This window comes from Apis florea, unplaced genomic scaffold (genome assembly GCF_048593485.1).
Source record: "Apis florea isolate Af1SG1 unplaced genomic scaffold, ASM4859348v1 contig_1789_pilon, whole genome shotgun sequence".
Lineage (NCBI taxonomy): Eukaryota > Metazoa > Arthropoda > Insecta > Hymenoptera > Apidae > Apis > Apis florea.
This window is the reverse complement of record NW_028256481.1, coordinates 3,202,338-3,226,911: the sequence shown is the minus strand read 5'-3', so window position 1 is coordinate 3,226,911 and position 24,574 is coordinate 3,202,338. Positions and strand designations below refer to the sequence as shown.

Here is a 24,574-nt window from a genome sequence, read left to right as displayed (position 1 = left end):
TGAATGTATATGCAAAAATATTCGGATTAGTGTAATTTTACGTATTATGCTCTGCATCGACTTTCTATATAAAACATTTTTCGTCATAATACTTGAGAAAATTAAGTTTGTCAAAATGAAATGAAACATATTTTATATATTGAATAACAATGTGCTATGTTATGTTATATTACATTTTCTAAAAACATTTGTTTCATACATATATTTGTTTAAATTATAAAAAAAATGAAATTACAAAAATTTTTTTTCTTTTATCGTTTATCTTGCATTGTATTTAGATACTATTAGATTTCTAATTTTTGGGGGATATCTATATATATATTAGCATAAAAGTATATTATAACGAAATATATATAGAGAATAAATATATAAAATTGATTAATTATGTTTCAAAAATATAGGATCTAATAATATATTATCTGAATATTACAAAATAAATTGAAGAAAAAATTTAATTTACAAGAATATTCGGACATGTTGTAAGTAAATAAATTATTACATCGAAATAAAAAGTTTTGTACAATTGCATATTCTTAGGTAGAAAGTTAAGATGGTTCAAACATTAAAATAAAATGACAAATTCATCTTCAAAATAGAAATAAATAATTTGTAACACTGTAAACTGTTTAAAATGTATCATAGAAGGAAGAAAATATCAAAATCAATATTTTTATTATTATTCTTATTTTTCTATTATAAATTTGTTAAATCTCCGAATATGATCACAGAATTATCTATAATTTCTTTTTTATTATTTAAACAGATAAATAATTTATATAAATACATAAACATCAATATAATTTATATATTTTTGTTAATTAAAAACTCTAGTATAACACATTTTCAATATACAGAGAATAATAACACAAAATTGTATTAGCATCCGAATATATTTGTGCGACCAATATTTTTGTAACTTTATCCCGAAGAAGAAATCAAGTGAAAATATTCCACGAATTTAACGGAATTTGGAATTATTCCAAATTCTTCGAACGAACAGCCGAAAGTTTCCACGATTCGAAGAAGAGAGGAAACTATTTCGATTCACCATTAAGAATGATTGAAAGAATCCTATTTGTAATCGAATGTATTTATCTTCTAACATGTTTATAAAAAGATTACACGTCTCGATCGATCGATCGTGATTAAACAGCCGTGCAGGAAGAGTGAAGAGAGAAAGAGAGAGTGATCGTCGAGAAAAAGGCTTAATTAGCATCGAATCAATTAGCGGCGATTAGCATTCTCTGGAATTAATTAGCGCTAATTAACACCTTGTCCGAGTCCAGAAATGCTGAGCAAGGAAATCGCGTCTGGTGTCACTTTTATCGCGTCAACGCCACCTTATTATCGGTCCGGTTTTCAATCACAATCATGATAAACGTCTTCTTCTCGTTATTCCCTTTTCTACTCGTTATTAATCTCGTACCGGTATAATATATATAATTCTGCTCCGACAGAATGACAACCGCAATAGATTGTTGAACGATAAATATTTGTAAAGGAGAAAGGATAATTTTTTAAAAGAGTTGCTTTCATTAATCTAATAAAATGTGATCATTTCTCCCGATGGAGCAAACCAGTTGTGCCTTTTCATTTTATACAGAGATTATTTTATTGTTATGCCGAATTTTAAATGCAAATTATTTCTAATCTACTCGCTGTCTACAAGAAAATAGTTTAGATAAGAATTAAATGGTTTCAAAGAGGATACAATCTATTATAATTAATTTTTCTTTAGAACACATAAAGTTCGTGTGAAAGTGACTTTTTAAGTAGAATCATATAATTTTAAATGCGTTATTTCTTGCGGCTATTTTTTTTAAAATATACATGGATTATTTGTTATATTTCAAGTACAATTTTATATGTAGTTTATTATGAAACAAGAATTTTTCCTTCTGTTTTTAATAAAAATATTGCATATACTATTACAAATCATCAAATTGATTGCAAAAGTGTGATAATTCTGAATTCAAATTACTTAAAATTTGAGCTTCAGGAAATTTTCTTTCGTAAGAGATAGACAGAGAAAATAGTTAAATATAATAAAAGTGAACTAAAAATTATAATAAAAAGATTTCTTCTTTCAAAATTATTTTTATAGGCATAAGAAATATTTTACAAGTTAAGAAATATTTTAAATACATATATAAAATACAAATTCGATCAAATTAAATTCAAGTAATATCAAAATAAAAATATTTTATTTGTCAAAATTTCACATTCTATTTAAAATATTTTTATTTCAAATTTTGCCCATTCATCTTATGGCAATTGCATTTTTGTTTAATCCAATCTGTATTAGTCTGTTGAAAAATATTTTCAATAAATTATTACACGTTTGATATAAATTACGTAAAAACATGACCATTTACAATAGACATTTACAATGAATTATATTATATTAATATAATTGTTTCACAATAAACTGTTTTTATAATATCTACAAGAAACTCATCAAAACTTTTGTACTGATTCAGTACAAAAGAGAATAGAAAAGAATAATCTAGCTCCAATAATCTTGAAAAAAAAAAAAAAAACAATATATTTAATGTTTCTCTAAAAAAAAAAATTTATACACTTTCCATCGTAAATTTATTTCGTACTTTATATCTGAATATCGATAAATATTCATATCTAATTCTATATTTCATAAACGTTGTGAATGAACTACTGTTAATCATTGCAATCTCTTAGCTTTACGTAAAATTATCTTTGTGTGAGATGTGGTGCATACTCATAAGTACATGTAACATTAATTCCAAGTATGCTTTCGTTACAATGTAAATATCCCAAGTGATTATAAAGCTTCTTATGTCAAACATAAAATAAATCTTATCTAAACCAGTCAGCCCAACGTAGTATAGCGTGAAAAACACTTTCGCACATAACTTGAAAACTGGAAGTCGACAGCCAGATTATTTGTGTAAATAAAAGTTGTTTAAAATAATGTCCTATAATAATAAAACTTCAAGTTCAAGTCGGCGAGGAGTATTTCGATAAGTGCATTGGAAAAAACAAATTTGCTAAAGAAAAAAAAAAAAAAAAAAAAACAAAAAAGAAAAATTTTATATTTCTCCTTTCGTTTTCTAGATCAAGTTGTTACTGGCGACAATTTTTATATTTCATTGCGTATGATGCATTTTCTTTATTTCTGAAAATAATAAATAAATATCGTGTAAATTATTTATCGTTTTATTAAAAATTTTTTCGTTATCTTCGTTATATTTAAAAGTTCTTTTATTCTTTAGATGTTATCTTTAAAATTATAAATATGAAAATCACGAGGAAGCTAATTTATCAAGGGATTGTAATTTAAACTTTTTTTTTATTTACAGCTCACAATAAAACGAAATAATATATTTTTTTCATATGAGGCTTTTGAATAAATTAAATTTCAAAATTTTTCAAATACCAAATGAAATTAATTCTTAATTCTTAATTGGACATGAATGAAGTAATTTGGTAAGAATTCTACACATTAAAATAAACAAAAAAATATAAAATAAAATTTTATAGCTTCTTTTTAAATGGAAAAAATTTAATCTACATTTTTTATCTAATTTCATTTTTATTTGAAAAATTATTAAATCTAATAATGAACGAAGCCCTCCTACAATTTCGATTTTTATCCTATTTCAATTAAATTAGATAAATATCATTTCAAGTCTTCCTGATCTCACTTGTATTATGAATTGCATTTTATACAAAATTTTTTAAATCCAGGAGAATCATTAAGAACAATTAAATTTCTGCAATACAAAAATTCCATTCACAAAATATCCTTCTCTCTTTCTCTCTCTCTCTCTCTCTCTCTCTCTCTTTCTCTCTCCCTCTCTCCCTCTACGCCTTAAAACGAATCCAAGGAAAAGAAAAAAAAGAAAAAGTTCAAGGAAGTAATCATTCGTCTTTTCCAGTGACGACACGAAAACCCAAGCGACAGGCAAGCGTGTTCATCAGCCAATGAAAAATTCGCGCGTCACATCGTCCAAATAGAAGAAAAACTGGCGAAAAATTACGAGATGGGATCGCGTGTTAGTTTTTCACGATGGAACCGGAGCAACGTTAATCATCCTGATCTGTCGTGGAATTGGTACGTGCTTCTAACGTTGAAATAAGTGAGAAAAGGCGAAAAAGAGAGGGAAAAAAAAAAAAAAAAAAAGAAAAAATAGAGTGCGGTGGTGCTCGGCTCTTATCAGCCCGGAAGCTATTAACCTGGTAAAACTTACTTTTCCTAAAACTGGGTTAATCATCTGTTCCGCGAGCCAGGCCGAATTATCCGATCTTGCTGTCCTAAATTCCGAATTCCGGTATGCAACGAGCGCTCTGCTCGTATATCCGCTCCCGCGTTCCTCGTAATTAGACGTTAATTGGCCTGCCGAATGAATTTTCCGATTCCATCGATCGGTCAAACTGTTTCGTTCGGGTAAATACCTTCGAATTTAGGTAAATAGGATGCGAACGAGCGTCACGTCCAACAAATTTTTAATTTTTGATCGAACTATTTCGCACAATGGGGGCGAATTAATCCATATATCCTATAATGAACCAATTAAAGTTTTAAAATCTCGCTTGTTACGTAGCACTTCCATTTCTTGTATGTAGAGTGTTTAAAAAGAAAAAAAGAAAAGAATCGAAGACTTTCTTCCAGGTGCCTATCAAGAGGAGCAAAATATAGATCCAATCAATTCTGCGATCAATCCTTTATGTTTTAAAATTTTATGTAAAATTTCTAGAAATTATCTTTTTATCTTAAATTAATTTTTATTATTAATGAACGTTTGATATTGTGAGCGAACATATTTGTAATATGTATTGAATGTAAAGAAGAACTGAGATTAGTTCGAGAATAGTTCAAGATAATTGTTATTAATATTAACAATCTTCAATTCGTGTTATTTATATATTCGAATATAAAAATAATAAATATCCATTTTTTGTGTTAACTTGGTTTTTATTTTGCTCTCTAAAGTAACCTCTGTTAATGTTACTTAATATTAATAATACTAGTAATAATTGTATTGATAACTTTGAATTGATATTCTCCTGATTCAAGTTTCCTCTGTTTATATTTAATATATTCATTCAGAAATATATCGAATGTGATTTTTTTAATGAGAAAAATTGATCTAATGTCGAAAGGATTGTTTGCAAGATCTATATCGATTGGACATTTTTTTATTTTTTTTGATAAATATTATAAGTTTTTTATGTATATGTTATGTATAGCGAAATAACTTTTAAAGAAAGAATATAGTTATGAAAAAAAATATTTTTATACAAGTTGTTTGATATGAGAAAATAAAATTATGTATTAATTATTAAATTTCTTTGTGAATTTAAAGGTCATATGAAGGTAATTTTTTTAAATGAATTTATATAATTTTTAATGCATTATTTGATAAACTATGTTATTTTCTATTAAAAATATATAGATATTAATCTAAATTAATTTGGAAAATTATTAGTGTGGGAAATATTGTAAAAAAACTTGAAGTTCTTGTTATATGAAAGATAAGAAACGCGCGAAGCAATGCTCTTTTTCTATTCATGTTCTTAATTTCAAATTAAAGTATCTTTTAAACTAAACAGTTCGATACTTTTTTTTATAGAAAATAACGAGTTGCTACTATTGCATGCAAATTTATTAGAATTCCATTTAAAAAAAAAACGAAAATTATTTTCATATTATCTTCCATTTACAAAAAAATTTAATACTGCATAATGTATTTTCTTATATGAAAAAACTTTAGTAAAAAAAATATTTTTTAAAAGATTTTACAATTCAATTCAAATACAATTTCATAAAACAGAATAAATTTGATATTAAATAAAAAATTTAAGAACATACAAATTCGCACATCATAAATTTAATTTATTATATTTAAATCTTAAATTTCGTTCGTTATTCGTTGTGGAATTATGATTTAATACAAAAAATTATATTCATTTGCTTTATGATATTCTATTGTAATGTAGATTAAACGAAGTAGCACGATCATTCCAAATTCATAGATTATTTATTTTATGAAAAAATGTTACAAAAATTACATTAGTATTATTAATTTTTTACAAGTGGATCATGTGTCTGAAATTTTGTTCTTTAAAATAAGATCGCGTACTTTTTTAATAGATTTAATCGATATGAATATAAAAAAAAATTATCAAATTCCTTAAAATAAAAAATTATTAGTTAGTTTTGAAGACTTAACTTGAATATTGTAAAATTTATTGTACTCAAAACAAGAAAACTATAAGTACAAAAATGTTCATTGTCTTTCGTATAAATTTTATAAAATTTAAATTAAAAAGCTTTCTAAACTAATAAAATTTTTTACAAGTGACTTTATATATTATAGTTTTCTCTACGGAATAATAATCTCAATTGTATAAAAAAATATAATAATTATAATAAATACAATATTGTATTAAAAACAAAATTAATCCTTAACACCAAATTATATCTTCTTTATCATGCAACTTTTATACGAGACACTTTTTCACTTACAAATTATCTGCCATGATCACGATTAGTAATATTTAAAATAACTCATCCAACTCATCGCAGTTAGGTCATTGCTTAACAATATCTTCCTTGATCGTGCGTCGAAATTTTTCAACACACGAGATTTTTACTTGGAATTATTATCTTTTCTTTCTTATTCGTTATCTTTTCCCTGATCTCTTATTCGCATGTGTCGTCTAACATTCCTTGTATTTTTTATATTTATATCCACACTGCTTTCATATTTCCCCAGAATGTCCTTCTTTCTTTTTTCCTGGTTTCCTCTTGTGTAATATAATTTCCACTTTTCTTTTAGTCTGGAATTTTGCTTGTTCCGTCTACTCTTTCCGTTCCAATTTCTCTCTCTCTCTCTCTCTCTCTCTCTCTCTCTCTCTCTCTCTCTCTCTCTCTCTCTCTCTCTCTCTCTCTCTGCCACTCTTTTCCTCTCGGTATATTTTAGGATTCGCCTGGAATGACGTAGTTCGAGCTCTTTTCGTCGAATCTACCTCTTCCGCGTGATATCGCCAGTTAGCGAAAGGAAGCACGTTTCCTCTTGGGTGTAATAAAGTTTGCAATTAAACTCGCGCGACCAGGTCAACGATGTCATAAAACAAGTAAAAAGAGCTATCATCTATTTTTTTTTTTTTTTTTTTTTTGTTAAACACAATTATTCCTAAGCTTTTTGGATGTCAACATTTCCTTTAGGTCCTCCCCTACAATTGAATTCGTTTATTCTCGTTTGGAGAAATGAAGGAAATCTAGAAACCTAGTTTTATTCTTGAGTGAGAAGATTCAGAAAATTTTATGACTCATTTTTTTTACCAAACCACCTTAATCTTAATTCAATTTCGATTGATCGAGGAAAATGAAAGGAAAGTTGGAAAATCTTGTTTTATTCTTGCGAGTAAAATTCAGAATTTTATGACTATTTTCTAAGTTAAACCACTTCACATAGTTTTAATTTTTATTAATTTTAATCTAATTTTAATTGAGTATTTTATAAATTATACCAGATAAGTGAATACAAAATTTTTTTCCAAACTATTAAGAAAAATTATTTCGTGTAAAAATTATTGTGTCACTTAATAAGATAATTCTGGAAAAAATCTTATTAGTTTTCAATATTTGTTACGTGAATCACCGTTAATAGCAGAATAATCGAAAATCATATTGTTACATCCATATTATTATTGGATCATATTCAAATTATTCAATCGTATCAAAAAGTTTTAATCGATTAAGCTTTATTTTTATCAATTCTTTTTATATTTTTATTATATCTAGTTCTTTGAAACTTGACAAAAATATTACTCATCGATAATTTAACTTTTACGTACTAAAAAAACAAACTTGAAAGAATTCAATATGCGTTGCTTCGCTTTTGTGATCTACAAGACTGAGAAGTCTGTGTTTTGTTTAGATCACGACTAGTAGATTTATGCATACTTTGAAGAAAAAAAGAGAATTGTTTCACATCAAAGCTATTTTCTGTATACAGAAAATACTGATTGTATGTGAATAATTCAATAGAATTGTTCAAACTATAATCGATTAACATATATAAATCGATATTCATCTTGCAAAATCAATGATATTTATATTTTATATTTGTGTAAAAAAGATCTAAAGAATTAAAACTAACCAAGAAAAAAATTTTTATAAAGAGATATATTATTATTATTTAGTATTTTTTAGTTTTGTATTTTTTTATTTTTCAACTTGTTATTTTCTATTCTGGAAAAATAAATATTAATATTAAATAAAAATTGATGAATCTGTAAATTAGTTTTAAATCACTTTGAAATAATACGTTGCATAATTTTAAGCGATAAAAAGATATAATTTTAAGCAATTTTTTCTTTTATATATATAGTCGGCTTTAGTTTTCGAGTTATTGGCAAAAAATTATTCGCAAAAAACTCTTGATATTATACCGCCTCATTCTGCCTCTTTCGAATTCGCAGAATACGGAAATAAAATATAAAAGAAATCTTGGGCGTTCGAAATCACTAAAGTTTTTCTGTTGTATACACGTTACATAGGGAATCCATAAAAAAAGATCCATAAGTAAATTTTCGACACCTGTTATACAACCAGCTGGAGGCATATTAACGCATACATTGTTACGAGTGTATAGACAGAATTCGATGGTAAAATATAAAAAATTGTTTTGCAAAAAAATACGAAAATTAAAGTCGATCATTAAAGAGAAAAAGATTACTCAATATAAAATTTTTTATAACGTATTTCAAGCTTATTAGTGAGTAAATAATTGGATAGATTGACCATAAAAATTAAAAAATTATATCATTAATTCAGAAAATGACTTCAAGATTTTTAAGATTTATAAGATTTATAAATTTTAAGAGTTATTGTATGAAAAACAAGAAATACTCAAGAATATTTTGTCTCTCATACGTGAATTACAATATCTTCTAAACTAATAATTTCTCGACATAAATAGCTTAATACTTTTTTTTGAGAATAATAAATTACATCGACTAATATATAAAAAATTATACGATTCCATTTAACACTTAATAATAATTTATATTACTTTCATACGATACGAATCTCCACACGTCCATTTAGATAAGAACTATTAGTATCGCTTAATGTATCCTGTTTGTACTGAATAATTTTTATAAAAATGTTTTTTCGATAGATTGTCCTTCATATTTTAACATAGCGAATTAAAGGAAACATCCTGCATGATTGTTAACTCTTTTGTTTCGAAGAACGAGATATCTCGGTTTTATAATATCGTACATTATATGCATAATGTTAATATGATCGAGATATCTCACATCATAATTTTTGTTATGCAGCACATTATATTCCCATTATGGGGATCTCATTATGTGACGCTTTCAAGCGTCTCTAATTATCCAGAACAACATTTTTGAGACGCCAGTATCTACTTCAGTGTTCAATTTGAATATAAAATGATGTGAACTCTTTTTTATCAAACATTTTATCATTACAAATTAAGTAGAAGTATTGATTCTATACGTATTCTGGTATAAAGAGGATATACAATAGATATTATTTAATACTATTGTATTATTATTCATTGAATGTTCATGCTATTTGCTGAATTATTCTATATTTCTTACGATGAAAATTTTAATTTATAATTATAAAATAATTATTTCTATAATAGAATAATTTTTATTCTTATGTTTTTTAAGTTTTATTCGAATTAAAATTTTTAAAAACTTCTTTATAATAAATAAAATAGATTTTACAAATAGATTCTCAACAACTTTTTCGAACTCGATCTTAAATTATTATTTAATAATTTAACGAGCAATATTTTATAAATCATTATAAAAAATTCGAATATCAATTGAATATAATTTTTTAAATTCTGCTGGAAAAAGATATATATGAATACGATATTTAAAAAAATACTTATAAATATTCTGAAAACTGATCATTCTGCTATTTTGCATCGACAATGCTACAATTAAGAAAATTTTATCAAATTTGCTTTTATCCAATATAAAGTCTACGTTATGTTTCTAATACAAATTTAAAATTGATAACTATAATCTGTATTTAATATTTTTAAAAATTTAAAGTAATATTCGAAAATGATACAACTAAAAAAATCTCATCAAATTTGCTTTCATCGAATACAAGGTCTACGTTGTGTTTCTAATTAACAAATTTAAAAAATAATTGTTAATTATAATCAATAATCTGTATTTAATATTTTCAAAAATTTAAAGTAATATTCGAAAATGGTACAACTAAAAAAATCTCATCAAATTTTCTTTCATTGAATACAAGATTTATGTTATTTTTCTAATACAAATTTAAAATTGATAACTATAATCTGTATTTAATATTTTTAAAAATTTAAAGTAATATTCGAAAATGATACAACTAAAAAAATCTCATCAAATTTGCTTTCATCGAATACAAGGTCTACGTTGTGTTTCTAATTAACAAATTTAAAAAATAATTGTTAATTATAATCAATAATCCATATTTAATATTTTCAAAAATTTAAAGTAATATTCGAAAATGGTACAACTAAAAAAATCTCATCAAATTTTCTTTCATCGAATATAAGATTTATGTTATTTTTCTAATACAAATTTAAAATTGATAACTATAATCAATAATCTGTATTTAGTATTTTCAAAAATTTAAGGTAATATTCGAAAATACAACTAAAAAAAAAATCTCATCAAATTTGCTTTCATCGAATACAAGGTCTACGTTATGTTTCTAATTAACAAATTTAAAAAATAATTGTTAATTATAATCAATAATCTGTATTTAGTATTTTCAAAAATTTAAAGTAATATTGTACCAATAATAGCATGTAACGATTTGATTATATTTCAAACAAGAGGCATCCTATCAACAGAGGCATCCTTTCATTTTCGAATCCATCAGCGCGTTGGTGGGACAACGAACGAGCGTGAAGATATTTCTAGTAACTGGAACGATTCAATTATCCTTCGTTCCTGGGAGTGCGAATTAACGAACTAAACCGGTTCTTTAGATCCAAATATTTGCCGACCACGTGAACCCACCACCGTTGTGGAAAATCGTTTTCATTCGACCCTTACGAACCGAACTAATTGAGTTACTTAGGGATACGAGGGAATAGAAGTCGAAGGTCAAAATTGGGCTGACCGAGGAAACCGGGTGGAGAGAAACTCATGACCGGAAGCCGGCTTTTAATTTCGACCACTGGATTTCCGAGGAACCACTTTTCACGGTCGAGAAGCTCGGATTCGAGATCGAAACGATACCACGTCGAGTTTGTTTTCAATTTAACGACCTTGAAATTAAGTTAAGTTATTCGGAATACTTGGGATATTTTCAGTTTCAAGAAGATCTTTTTTATCGCATTTTTGTAATCTATATATTGAAGAATTTTTATGTAGTGTAAATAGTATGAAGAAAGTATGTTGTATTATGTAAGATTTATGCGTGTGATATATAGATATTAATTGTATATTGGTGAAATAATAATTTCATTATGTAAGGGAGAGATGGAAGGGGAAGTTGTTAGAGCAAAAGTAAACTTCTTACTAGTTTTAATTTTTAATATTAGAAAGATCAGTTATTTTAACCAGTATGGTTAACCACTATTATAATCAGTATGATATCAGTATAATAAAATAAATAAATTTTTCTCTACTTATTTATCTGCTTTATTTTTTATTTTTTGAAGGAGTACATCTTGTTTCATTCATAAATTGATTGTATTGAATGGAATATGAATATTTATAAAGGAAACAATATAATAAAATATTATATTATTACTGATTGTTTTATTATTATTTTTTTAAGTATTATAATCATAATATTATTTGTTTAAATGTATATCATATTTACTGTGCAAATTTTACATTAAAGTAAAATTTTTAAAATTATTTGATGCAGTAAGGAAAAAGTAAGAGTATAAATGGCATAGGAGAATAAAAAGAGATTAATATAAATGATAATCCATATGTATTTAAATATATATCACATAATATATTCATAAATAAATAATTACAAATGTAATTCGTTAAAAATGTTATGTTAAAAAATAAATTCTGAAATTTTATATGACCAAATTTGTAATTAAAAAAAATGAACCAGAAATAACAATACAAAACGTTTTTGGAAAAATACAAAAATTTTAATTTAAACAATAAAAAAAAGTTGGTCATCTATCACTTATTATCAGTTATGAACTTATAAAATTACATATTGATTGAATATATCATAAATAGCTATAAAATAAATATAAAAAATAAAAAAATTCATTATTTTTAAGATAATTACAATGCCTATTTAATATATATTCCATTCACTTCTTGCTTATTTACTTAACAAAACTGATCATTATTAATAAAATATCCTTGATCTATTATATATATATTAATTTATGAAAGTATTTGAACATTTTTCTATTTAAAAAAATAAAATAAAAAAAATATTAACAAACAATTTTTTATTTCACTAAAATTTTGCAAGTATATTTAAAATAGTGAACAAAATACATTTTTATTTTATATATGAATATATTATAAATTTGAATTATCATATTAGATAACAAGTTTTGTACAAATACAATATTTTTAGACAGAGTTGGATCAAATAAATGGAAAAAACAATACATACTAAAAAAAAGTGATAAATTCGTCTAAAATAGGAATAAAACAAAATGAATCATTAAGAAAAAATAATTTATGGGTACAAATACTTTAAACTGTTTAAAGCATATTATAGAATCAAAAAGATATCAAAATATTTAATTTTTAACTTAAATAAAAATTGCTATTTTATTTATAAAAGTTATTTTAAATAAATTTTTAAAGTGTTCAAATATTTTTGTGATATGATAGATTCATTTAATATTATTTTATTATATCAAGTTAAATAAATAAATTTATATTTTTGTAATTAACAAAGATATTGATCGTTAAAGTTAAGCATACAAATATTTTGTGATCGATTTGTATGTAGTTCATGTTTGAACTATTTAAAAATGTTTATATTTTGGAACATGTATCCTTTCCTTCAAATATCTCATTTTAATGAGTTTGAATTCTCCTCTAAGTTTAACCTGTACGTGCAAGTTTGATTTATACCACGAGTGTGAAAAGAAGGAATAGTGTTGAAATTAGAATATTAAATATTGAACAAATATTATTGAACGTTTAAAAAATGACGAAAGTACATCCAATTTAGCCACAGAATATAATATTGAAAATTCTATAATTAATGGTATTAAAAATAGTGAATCAAAATTATTAGAATTTATTATTAGAATTTCAAAAGAATTTAGATAAATGGTGATAAATTTATGGTTATGTATAAATGAATCTTATAAAAATGATTATCATTATTCATTTATTATTAGATTCATTGATGCAAGCTCTAGAAATTTAATATAAAATTAGATAATAACAAATGTCTCAAAGCGTCTATTGATTAATTAAAGCGATTTTGAACACGAAGAAAAAAAAATCATCTACATTACAATTTCTAATACAACAAGTAAAAAATTTATTCAAGTTTTTGTTAATCTTGAAGAAAAATTGCAATTTATATCATATTTATAATTGTGATCAAACTTTTTAGAAAATATTACGCTCTTTCGTAAAACTATTGCATCGAAAAGAGTTTTTACAGGAATGGAATATAAAGTCAACAAAGATCGTATCACAGCCATGATACATGGCAAATTCTTCCACAAAATACATTTAACAATCATAAAGAAAGCAAAAATACATAGACAGTTTAAACAGTAAGTGAATTTGAATAATTTCTTTGTCGTGTATTCATCGCAAAAAAATTCGTTGATCGATGCTTATACGCCATATTTATGGACCAGTTCAAATATGTATTTCTACCGCTTCGCATCAATGAACGAAATATCACGCAATGTCGATCGTGATATATTTTACAACGCGTCAACAATGAAAAGTTTCGAATATACTCTTGATGATTTTTCATCAACGTGACGAGCAATTCGTTATCGTTCGATTATTTATCTGCTAAAACGTTGCAGTTATTCGAAATGTAAAAATTTTAGCAACAAATGCTAACGAATTGTTATACAGACGAAATGATATCGTATCTTATGATTTTCAATATTTCTAAGAGACGATTCATTTTAAATTTTACACGCACACATATAAAATATTTATTTCGTAATCGTATCGATCGACATGAATTAGATATCATAGTAATCACAATGTCGTGTGATGCTGCATACGAGATATCTCGCTTTCCTGTTTTTCGATCTTTATTATTGAACGTCATTCATCCGCTTTTGACGATAGTATTTCATATTTCGAATCTTTTCGGAACATTTCATGAGTCTTGACATTATGTTTTTGACGTTTAATAAAAGATCGTATTGTTAACGAAGATATGAAGTTTAATGATAATGACATTTCATCGAAAAAAATTAAAAATTTAGAACTAGATATTCTAACAAATATTTATTTTTATCAACAAATCGTTGGACGAGATTTATAATTCGTTGCACGAATGATTTTGCATTGCGAGATATTTTGTATAGAGTACCATACGAAGAATATTGTATCAATTGTAAAAGATATTTCTTCCAAACTATATTGTAATAAATATTAACTCTGACGAGATATTTTGTCCACTGATGCGATTGAAACAAACGATTGTAACTATTTTTTACTAGATTTTTAACTCATTTTAGCTCATTTTTCATCACAATCTTTGCAATATGAAAGCGATTCTCTTCTTACCTGTCGATATCATGTAACATTAGTAGGGCAATTGTGGATGGACCAATCGATCATTGAATCTATCAAAAGATTGTCAAAAGAATTTATTATGGTATTTGTGATGATAATGATGCGAGAGTGATATAGTTCAATAAGAAGCTTAATTTGCGTATAGCATATTGAAAAAGTTATTTATTATTCTTGAGCAAATATGAAAGAAATTGTGCACTATGAATGCGCATGATATATATATTATACTTGAATTCGAAGATTGTATAATAACAGTGATTATAATAAACATAGATAAAAATATATAATATATATTTATAGGATATAAAATTATGAATGATAATATTAATTAATATTAATTTTTATATTTCTGTGTTTGACAAATACATAGAAATAGAAGATATGATTGAAAACAACACTGATTATGCTCTAACATGCTCTATCGCAATAAAAATAATGACAATATATTTATATTGCTGAAAACGCATGTATTGCATTAAAAAATTGCATTGGGCGAAACAACAAAAAGAAATAGATGCCTATATAAATGTTTATTTTAAAAGAAATTCACGATTTACACAATAATCCATTGCTTAAGAATGTTTAATTTAAATCTAATGTAAAAAATGTAATCAAATATGAATAATTAATTTATTTTTTGTGTAATGTTTCTTTATACATATATATTTTACATAATAAGCATTTATATACTTGGAAATTTTTTAATTTCTATTTTTAATTTGATTTTTAATATGCTCATAAATTTAGTTTTAAATCTTTTTAGTTTTTTAGATCGATTATCCGAAAAATCCAGATGAGTTTGCCTTCCAATTATCCAAGATAATCGATGTTCTATTTTGTGTGTGTGTGTGTGTGTGTGTGTGTGTGTGTGTGTGTGACAAAAATTATTTTTGTACAATGGCACTGAAAGATTTTCTAGAAGAGAGAATGTAAACAATAGCTACTACGATTTAAACAAAATGATAGTATATTTATAATACATTTGTTGCTCAATCGTAGTTGAACTGCTCAATTAAAGCGAAGAACAGAGTCGAAATTTAAATAACAAATGAAAAGCGTTTAAATCAATGTGATATAAACTATATTTTATTACTAAGATTATTAAGAACAGAGTCAAAATTTAAATAATAAATGGAAAACGTTTATTAAATCAAAATGATGTAAACTATTTTATTATTATTATTAAGATACGAAAAAATATATTCTATCACAAAAATTGCAAAATTAGTGAACAGAAATCATGGTTTTTGATTAATGATACTAGGAAAAAATGTTAGAAAAATTTTTATTATAAGCTAGCTAGAATGCTGTAATTTTGTATATTTCTTATATTATTTTCAAGAAACAAAAATGATCTTCAGTTTTTTAAATGCAATGTTTTTATATTATATGAAACCGTATGTCGAGAACAAATTCATTCATATCTACAATCATAAAAATGCAAGATCAGAAATGAAAACATAAGTGTTTTTATTTCAATTTTGTAGCATTTTATATTTTACTAGTTTTCTATAATAATTTCTTAAGTTTTTTTCAATACTTAACACTAAGTACATGTTTAGTTCTCAATGTATTTTATTATAATTTCAATTTTAAATTAAATTTTCATTATGATAAGAAAAAACATTTATTCACATTGTTGTGTATATAAATAATGTATAATTCGAATAATAGAATAGAATATTTGATTAATAAAATAATAGACGTTCCGATATTAGAATATTCGAATAATGTAAGTTTTATTCTATTCAGTCGGAAATTAAAATAACGATTTTTCTTGACAAAAAAATATGTAATTTACTTATTATCTTTTCAAATGAAAGAAAATTTAATTTAAACGAAACCGATGACTGGAATTACTATTTCTATGATTTGAGAAAAGAACAGATTTTTATTTTTATCAAGAAAATACATCAAAATGGCACACGCCGATTTTTATCAAATTTATAAAGATAATTCTCAAAAAAATATTTGATATTCGTATTTTTTCATCGACTCATATCTAGTTTAAAGGGGTAAAATCAATTCTCAAATTTCTCAAAGATTGAGTGTTGAAAATATATTTTTTTGAAAATCTGGAAAAAATGGAAATTAGATAACGTAGAAAAATTTTTTTCCAAATTACATGTTTTTAAATGAAGAATTCAGTTACATAGAAAAATTTAAGAAAAATCTGTCTTTTTATACGATATATTTTTTAATAATTTTGAATTTCTAATCAATTTTTTATTAATTTTTCTGATTAAATATTAATTTATATAATAATAATTTACATACATAAACTATAGATCAAAATAAGATATAATAATACGCATTTTTAAAATTTTTTGTTTTTTAAATTATTTTTTTAATTTTACTTAACTATTATTTTTTATTATTTTTATTATTTGCAATAATGAAAGTTTTTTAAAAATATGTAAAGTACAAATGTTTTTTTACATACAGTTTTTAAGAATATTTAAGAATAACGATACAATGACCATCACAGATAATTTTATAAAACACGACTTCAAATTCTTTTAAACAATAATCATATAATCAAATCGAAATTAATAATGAGAGTTGATAATTGATTATGGATCAATGATTGCATTTCAATCATTTTCTGAATAAATTCATATTCGTATTTAATATGATGGGAAATAGCAGATAAAATTTTTTCAAATATGAAATGTATATATATCAAACTTCATTATCTTTCTTGCATAATATATACAAGCAGCTATATTCAAATAACTGGAAAAAAAATTTACGCAGCATAAACTTATAAGAACGAATAAATAAGAATTATTAAGAAAAGAATTAAGAATGCAAAGAAAAACGATAAGGTGATAATAAGAAAAAAAAAAAACAGAAAACACTAATTATTTCTTTTTAAAACAAATGATATAATATGTGTTGAAAGCATTGAAATTTATTCAAACAGCGTAGAGAAGGAAATAGGATTCAATATATTTTATGCAAGAGGTAGGTAGGTCATTCAAAATGTACAAAAGAAAATTTACTTTCCTATGAGTGTAAAAATTTATTATAAGACTATAAATATAATGAATTAAATAACATAAAAAATTAATAGTTTCTATTTATAAAAGAAAATTTAATTTTCTATGAATGTAAAAATTATTTAGCAAATTCTGAAGATAGTGATTAAATAATATAAATATTATAAGTAGTTATATATTTATATTTTTATAATTTAAGTTTTATATATAAATGTTTGTATATAAAGATTTAAATTATTATTTTCTTTGTGAGTAAGCAATTATTATATCTTGTTTAAATTTTAAAATAGATTTTTTTAATTTGCGAGGAAATAGAAGAAAGAATACGTGTGAATAAGAACAGTATGTAGATTTTGTTTTAAGAAAAAGCAATGGAAATTTTAGCATGTGACTCCTATGTCGTAGAGATTGCTATTACATTTTCATATAAAAATATCTTTTTGATAAAAAATAAATTACATACTTTTTCTATCTTTTATATTCTTTACATTATTTAATAATGTTTTACAATTTATAATTATGAAGATACCATAAAATTTCATATTTTTTTATAATATGTGATATTTTAAATAAATTTTATTGTTCAATAATATTTGTATAATATATATTTTAACAAAATATGCTTATCGTGCGTTATTTCTGTTGTTTATTTTCATTTATATTTACGTAATGTCATATATTCTTTTTTTATTTATTTGATACTTTTTTTTTAAAAACATACGAATTTTCGACAAATATTTTTTTCAATAAATGTAATTATACAATATTTTGTATTACAATTAATAAATATTTATGGATTCTATAAAAAATTGGAATATATTAAATATTTACAAAATGCATATGATGTACAATAGACACAAACTATTCAAAGTACAGTATTCGTTACAATGTTTAAAATGAATCTATATTTAAATTTCAAAGTTTTAAAAACTAATCAATATACAAATATATTTTTATATTGAAAAAAAATATTAATATTTATAAATTTATTGAAAATATTAATATTTATAATATAACTTCGTTCTATTTTTTAAATTATTTTCACAATTTATTTAAGCAGTTAAGTTTAATCAATTATCTTCGCATCTTCCATTTTGATTTATGATCTGCCATTTTACTGGCAGCAGAAATATTTTTTTTTTTCTAAAATTTATTGATCTTCTTCGTAGAGAATATGAGGAAAAAGTAGAAGAAACTTTTACACATATTTCAATTTGTTCATACTATTAAAACATTTCACGACTGAGATAAATGGAAAGCGCAAGATTCAAACTATAAAATATAAAATGCACATCTAAGTCGAAGACAATTTTTGCTCGATATTCAAGGAAACATATAATCTCGCAAGAATATGATATCATTTCTATTTGGCCTTGCCTTTTTTAATTTTATTAATTGTGAGTAATATTTAATCAAATTTATTATTTTATTAAGTAAGACATTGTGTAAACGATACGTTTCATCAAATAGACATATTCATTAATATTTCGCTTCTTCTGAATTATGTTGTATATGATTTATATTATATTTTTCATTACCAATAATAAAACTTTTCAAAAATGGCTCCGTTTTATATCGTTTTAGTAACAAATCGTAAGTGAAAATTCGATTAAAATTTTTTCGAACTTCTTGATCAGTTCAACGTCGTATATACAGAATGGTTTTCAGATATTGCTATATTGGATATTGGATTTTCATTACCGTTATTATTCGTAGCAAAAAATGTTTTATATGGAGCCGAGTGGTTTCAGAACACATTCTGATGTTACTAGTTTATAGGTGAATGCGTAGAGAACACGTGAAGATCGTTAACATTTTTTTAAAGGAGATCATATATTTTTTGCTGCACCAGTTAATACAATTCTATAAAAAAGTATTAAGCTAACTCTATTGTCGAATGTTTTCAAAAAGGATTCTAATGTTATTAGTTTTTTATAAGTCGACACATAAAGGACACGTAAAGGTTAAATACGATTATATATTTTTTAACATAATCATGATGTAACATTTACCATGAGAAAATGTTAAATCTTTTATGTCGAAAAATCATTAGTTTAAAGAATATCTTAATTTGAATTTTATAAAATTTACATAAATTGTTCGTATTGTCTTTATCTTTCGTATTTTAAGTTTTATAAAAATTTTTCAGGTAACAATCTTTTAACTAATGATTTTTTTAAAATTAATATCTTTTTGTAGAGTTGTATCAACTGATATAGTAAAAAAATATGCGATTCCGTTTAAAAAACTCTATCTTTCGTATTTTAAGTTTTATAAAAGTTTTTCAGGTTACAATATCTTCTAAACCAATGATTTTTTTAAATTAATATCTTTTTGTAGAGTTGTATCAATTGATATAGTAAAAAAATATGTGATAATCCGTTTAAAAAACGTTAATGACATATTCAATTATGAAAAAACTTAATTCCAATAATATCAGAATATACTTTTTCTGAAACTATTCAATTACGTGAAATATTTTTTGCTGTGGATAATAATGATGATGAAAATCGAGGTAGTCCAGTGAATAATTATTTATAAAAATTTTTTGTATAATTAATTTGCATAAACATCCGTAATTTATTAATGAGTCGAATGAACAACATAATCATGAATTTGTCAAAAACGTGACAAATCTATGTTACAATGAATATTGCTGTTAATAATAAAAAAATATTATGAAACTCATTACGAAAAATGATGAAGTTTTATAAAACTCTTAAATATAAAATTGTGACGATAAAATGGCAAAAAAACAAGTTGCATTAAATTTTCAAGTCGTGTCGTCGGCTTAAAAAATATTTCTCGTTAATGAATTTTTATAACAATTTATATCGTCTTGTTATCTGTGCCAACTACACTCTCGAGAAATATTCCTCGTTAATTAATCCCGTAATTTAGTCTTCTTCACAAGAATTCTGATAAAATGAGATATGCTAAAAAATAAAAAAAATCAAAATATCATTTTCAAGTATATTAACGATGTTTTAAATATAATTTAAAAATACAGATTTAAAATTTCTGAAATACTATTAAATAATTACGCTGATTTTTAATTTTAATTTTTTATTTTTAAAATTTTTCATTATACGAGTTATTCAAAAACCGAATCGATCAAATTGTATTTTTTATAATCAAATATTTTATATCAATGAAGTTTATCGATTTAATTTCTGTGTGACTTATATCATTTTACCACTGATACTGACACAGCTGAAAAAATTTTAAATTTGCCTCTATTGAATGACGAGTTTACATTTTTCTATCTTTTTATAAATTTACTAAAAATAATTAATAACTCAATAATTAATTAATAATTATATGTAAGAATAATTAGTACAATCTATTTAATATTTTCAAAAATTCTTCTCTATAAAATTTATATTTCGACTTGCCAAATAACAATACAATCTCATCACGATGTTTAATTCAACACTTATTTAGAAAATTCTAATAAAATTTTTCAAATTTTTTTTTCCAAATAATCCACAACTTTTTATATCTTTTTATCGATTCAGCTTATACGAAATTTTTCAACATATTTATTAAAGCTATTCCTTTTCCAAATGAGATTCTCTTTGAAGAAAAAAAAATTCACACAAATGTTTCGAATAAAATTTGCAAATTTAAAATTATTTCGAATTCAAAAGAAAATTCTGTAACAACGACTATTGAAATTCCCGAAACGGTTAAAAATCAGCTTTTTCGATTGAATATGGTGTAATGTGACCACTGCGGCATGAAAAGCGATACAATTTATTAACTACCGATTCGCACCGTTCTACGAAATATTGGCCTGACTCGGGAGATTTGATAGCTTCTGCTAATATTTCCATGTTCCATTTCACAATGAAAATAAAATTCATCATTTATAAAAATTATTCGCATAAATTTTAGATATACGATAATTTAGATTTAAAGTGGAATTTCAATCGTCAGAATTAATAAAGAAATAGATGTATTTGGATAATAGAACGAGAAATTTTTCACTAATACAGAATTACCTAATATTCTATTTATAACAATATAAACATACAATATTTTTATATACAATATAAACAGTTTTTTTCGGTATTATAATAATGAAAATAAAAATTAATTTGAAATTAACATTGAGCACGTTTAAATAGTATATATCATATGTGATTAACTATTGAAACGAAATTGAATTTTTATATTTGATATATTTTAGATATAGACAGAATCGTTCAAAACCTTATATGTTATTTGAAATTCAAAAAATTTCCAGAATTCATAAATATTCGATCATATTGAAACATGGAGAATTTTTTTTTTTTTTTTTGATAATTATGTTTGTTCTAATAATAAGATTCGATATATATATACATACACATTTTATCAAGAATTAAACAAATTTTATTTTTAAACGCAAGTTCAGCTAATAATAAAATATAAAGTGACAATTATTCTTTTGACTCGTAAAAAATTTAATTTTTATTTTTTAATTAACGTTTCGAGAGTTTTGAATTGTATAAAATTACATATTAAATAGTAAAAAGTTTTCAATTTTCAAAAATTATAAATGTTCCAGAATGAGAAAACATTTTCATCGTCGTTGTCAATGCATTCCTTGATTCAGAGTACTATAATAGTCATTAATATAATAATCATTAACATTTTGTAAATAATTCTTAATTTTATTTTATTATCGATCATTGATTTCTCAAAATTACATACTTTTGCTAAATTTCTTGCATATTCGCATATATTCATCATTTTCACGATATTATTATAGTTTGTAAACGATTCAAATGTAAAGAGATTTTTTTTTTTTTTGGTAGTTTTTAATTTCGTTGATTTTGATATAAGGAAATAAATATTGCATGAAATACATATAAAGTATTCCATTTAAATTACCTACTAGAATATTTGTCAAAGTTGATGCAAAATAAAAATTGATCAAATTTGTAGAAGATATATAATTTATAATAATAATTAATTTTTTTATAAATGGATAAAACGTGAAAAACAATTTTTTTTAAATTAAATTGATATATTTATTATAGATATTATAGCATTAATTTATATTGATTGGTGTTATATTTGGTTTTACAATTATATCTTTCATTATCTAATACGCATGCTCGAATTGTCATCTTGAAACTAATTGCAACATATCGTGAAATAACTACGTGTATCCAATGATATCGAGAACGTGATTTATCCAAATAAAGTTCGAAATGTATATCATATAAATTAAAATTTGAACTTTATTTGTGGATTGTAAATAATATTGAAAAAGATAGTATTACGACTCTACAGATCTTTTTTAAATCTAAATTATTTTAAATTTTTTGATTTATATAAATTTTAAAATTGACAATTCATTGTAATTAATTATTGTAAAAACATTATTTAAAATAAAGGTGTCATCACATAATATACATATATTGCTTATTCTCCTATTTCAATGAATTAAAAATATATCATTATTAATTCTTTGCACTTAGAGATAATTAATATTTTATTTTATTAATAATCTGTAATTAAAGACCAAATTTAGAATAAATTTTTATCGATTTATTACATATATACATATATTCATATTTCATAATATATATTAAATTTTCCAATGAAAATATACATATTAATATTAATATTTAAAATTGTGAAATTTATAATCTGCATTACTTACAATGTCAATATAACTAGCATTTTAAATGTAAAGAATTAAAAATATTATTTTGTACAATTTTTTCTTCATCCACAACGAAAACTTTTACCGAAATCTTAATCTGAAAAATAATATTTTTAAATCTAAGATAAATTGGAATAAATTATTATGATTTAATGAAATAATAATTATTTAATTTTTTAAATGTGAGAAAAATTTCGATTAAATATAAAAAATGTAATATACAATCAGTATATTTAATAATAATTTACATATTTATATATATTTTTTATAGAATATAGAATTACTGGATAATTTGTTAAAAATTTAAAAATCATTTAATTAACTATGATGTTCTATTTTATTATTTAAATATTTATTTAAACTGTATTTCAAAAATGAAGAAATACTCGCCAAAAAAATTGTCATTTCTTCATGACGAGTGTATATAATAGCAAGTGATTACAATTCATTTCAAATTTCTTTCTAACCAAAACAACAACAACTTTTTAAACGTAACATCTTCTCCTCTTTCAATCAAATCAACCACTCTTCGAATAATTAAAAAATATATTTCAATTCCACCAAGGAGAAAACTTTTATTTCTATCTCCATTATCAAACACATCCTCGAAATATGAAAATTCATATCGCGGAGGAGCAAATTATTTTAGATACTTGCAATTTGTGCGAGTGAAAGAGAAACGAGGAAGGGACTGAAAACCGCGCGGCGGAACACATCCTCGCGGAAAAAGTCGGGCAACGCCGTCTAGTGGGCTCGATAATAATTTACACCGGTCGTTTACCGTTCGAATTCGTTTTGAATTCGCGGCGCGGCCGACCGAATCCGTGATATCGCGAGACAATGAATGAAACGGGACGTCGCGCCGCGGCGACTCGTCGTATCAAATTTTCAATTCTGTCCGCGAATTTTACGATCAACCATCGTGAACAAAACCTAACAAACAGCGTGTGTCGGAGGAGGGGACGAAAAAAAAAAAAAAAAAAAAGAAATATCTCGAGAACGAAGGGAGGAAAAATGGAGGGGGGAAAAATGGCGAAAAAATTCCAGATTGAAGCGATTTCGACAACCATTCCCGCGCCGCGTTATTTGCACGAGCGTTTGTTTATCCCTTCTTTCTTCTACCGTATTTACTTTCTTCCATCTTCTCTTTTTT

General features: G+C 24.0%; 1 protein-coding gene and 1 long non-coding RNA gene across 6 annotated transcripts in view; both read right to left on the bottom strand.

The window, feature by feature from the left end:
• The window catches only part of LOC100869566 (uncharacterized), a 304,803-nt gene that overhangs the window by 241,824 nt on the left and 38,405 nt on the right, over positions 1-24,574 (bottom strand). The gene's annotated exons all lie outside the window — the stretch shown is intronic.
• LOC147658731 (uncharacterized) lies at positions 22,807-24,099 on the bottom strand. The gene is made up of 3 exons (XR_015292575.1): positions 23,812-24,099; positions 23,419-23,518; positions 22,807-23,263 (listed from the first exon to the last, which is right to left on the bottom strand). It is a non-coding gene; the product is annotated as an uncharacterized LOC147658731 (long non-coding RNA).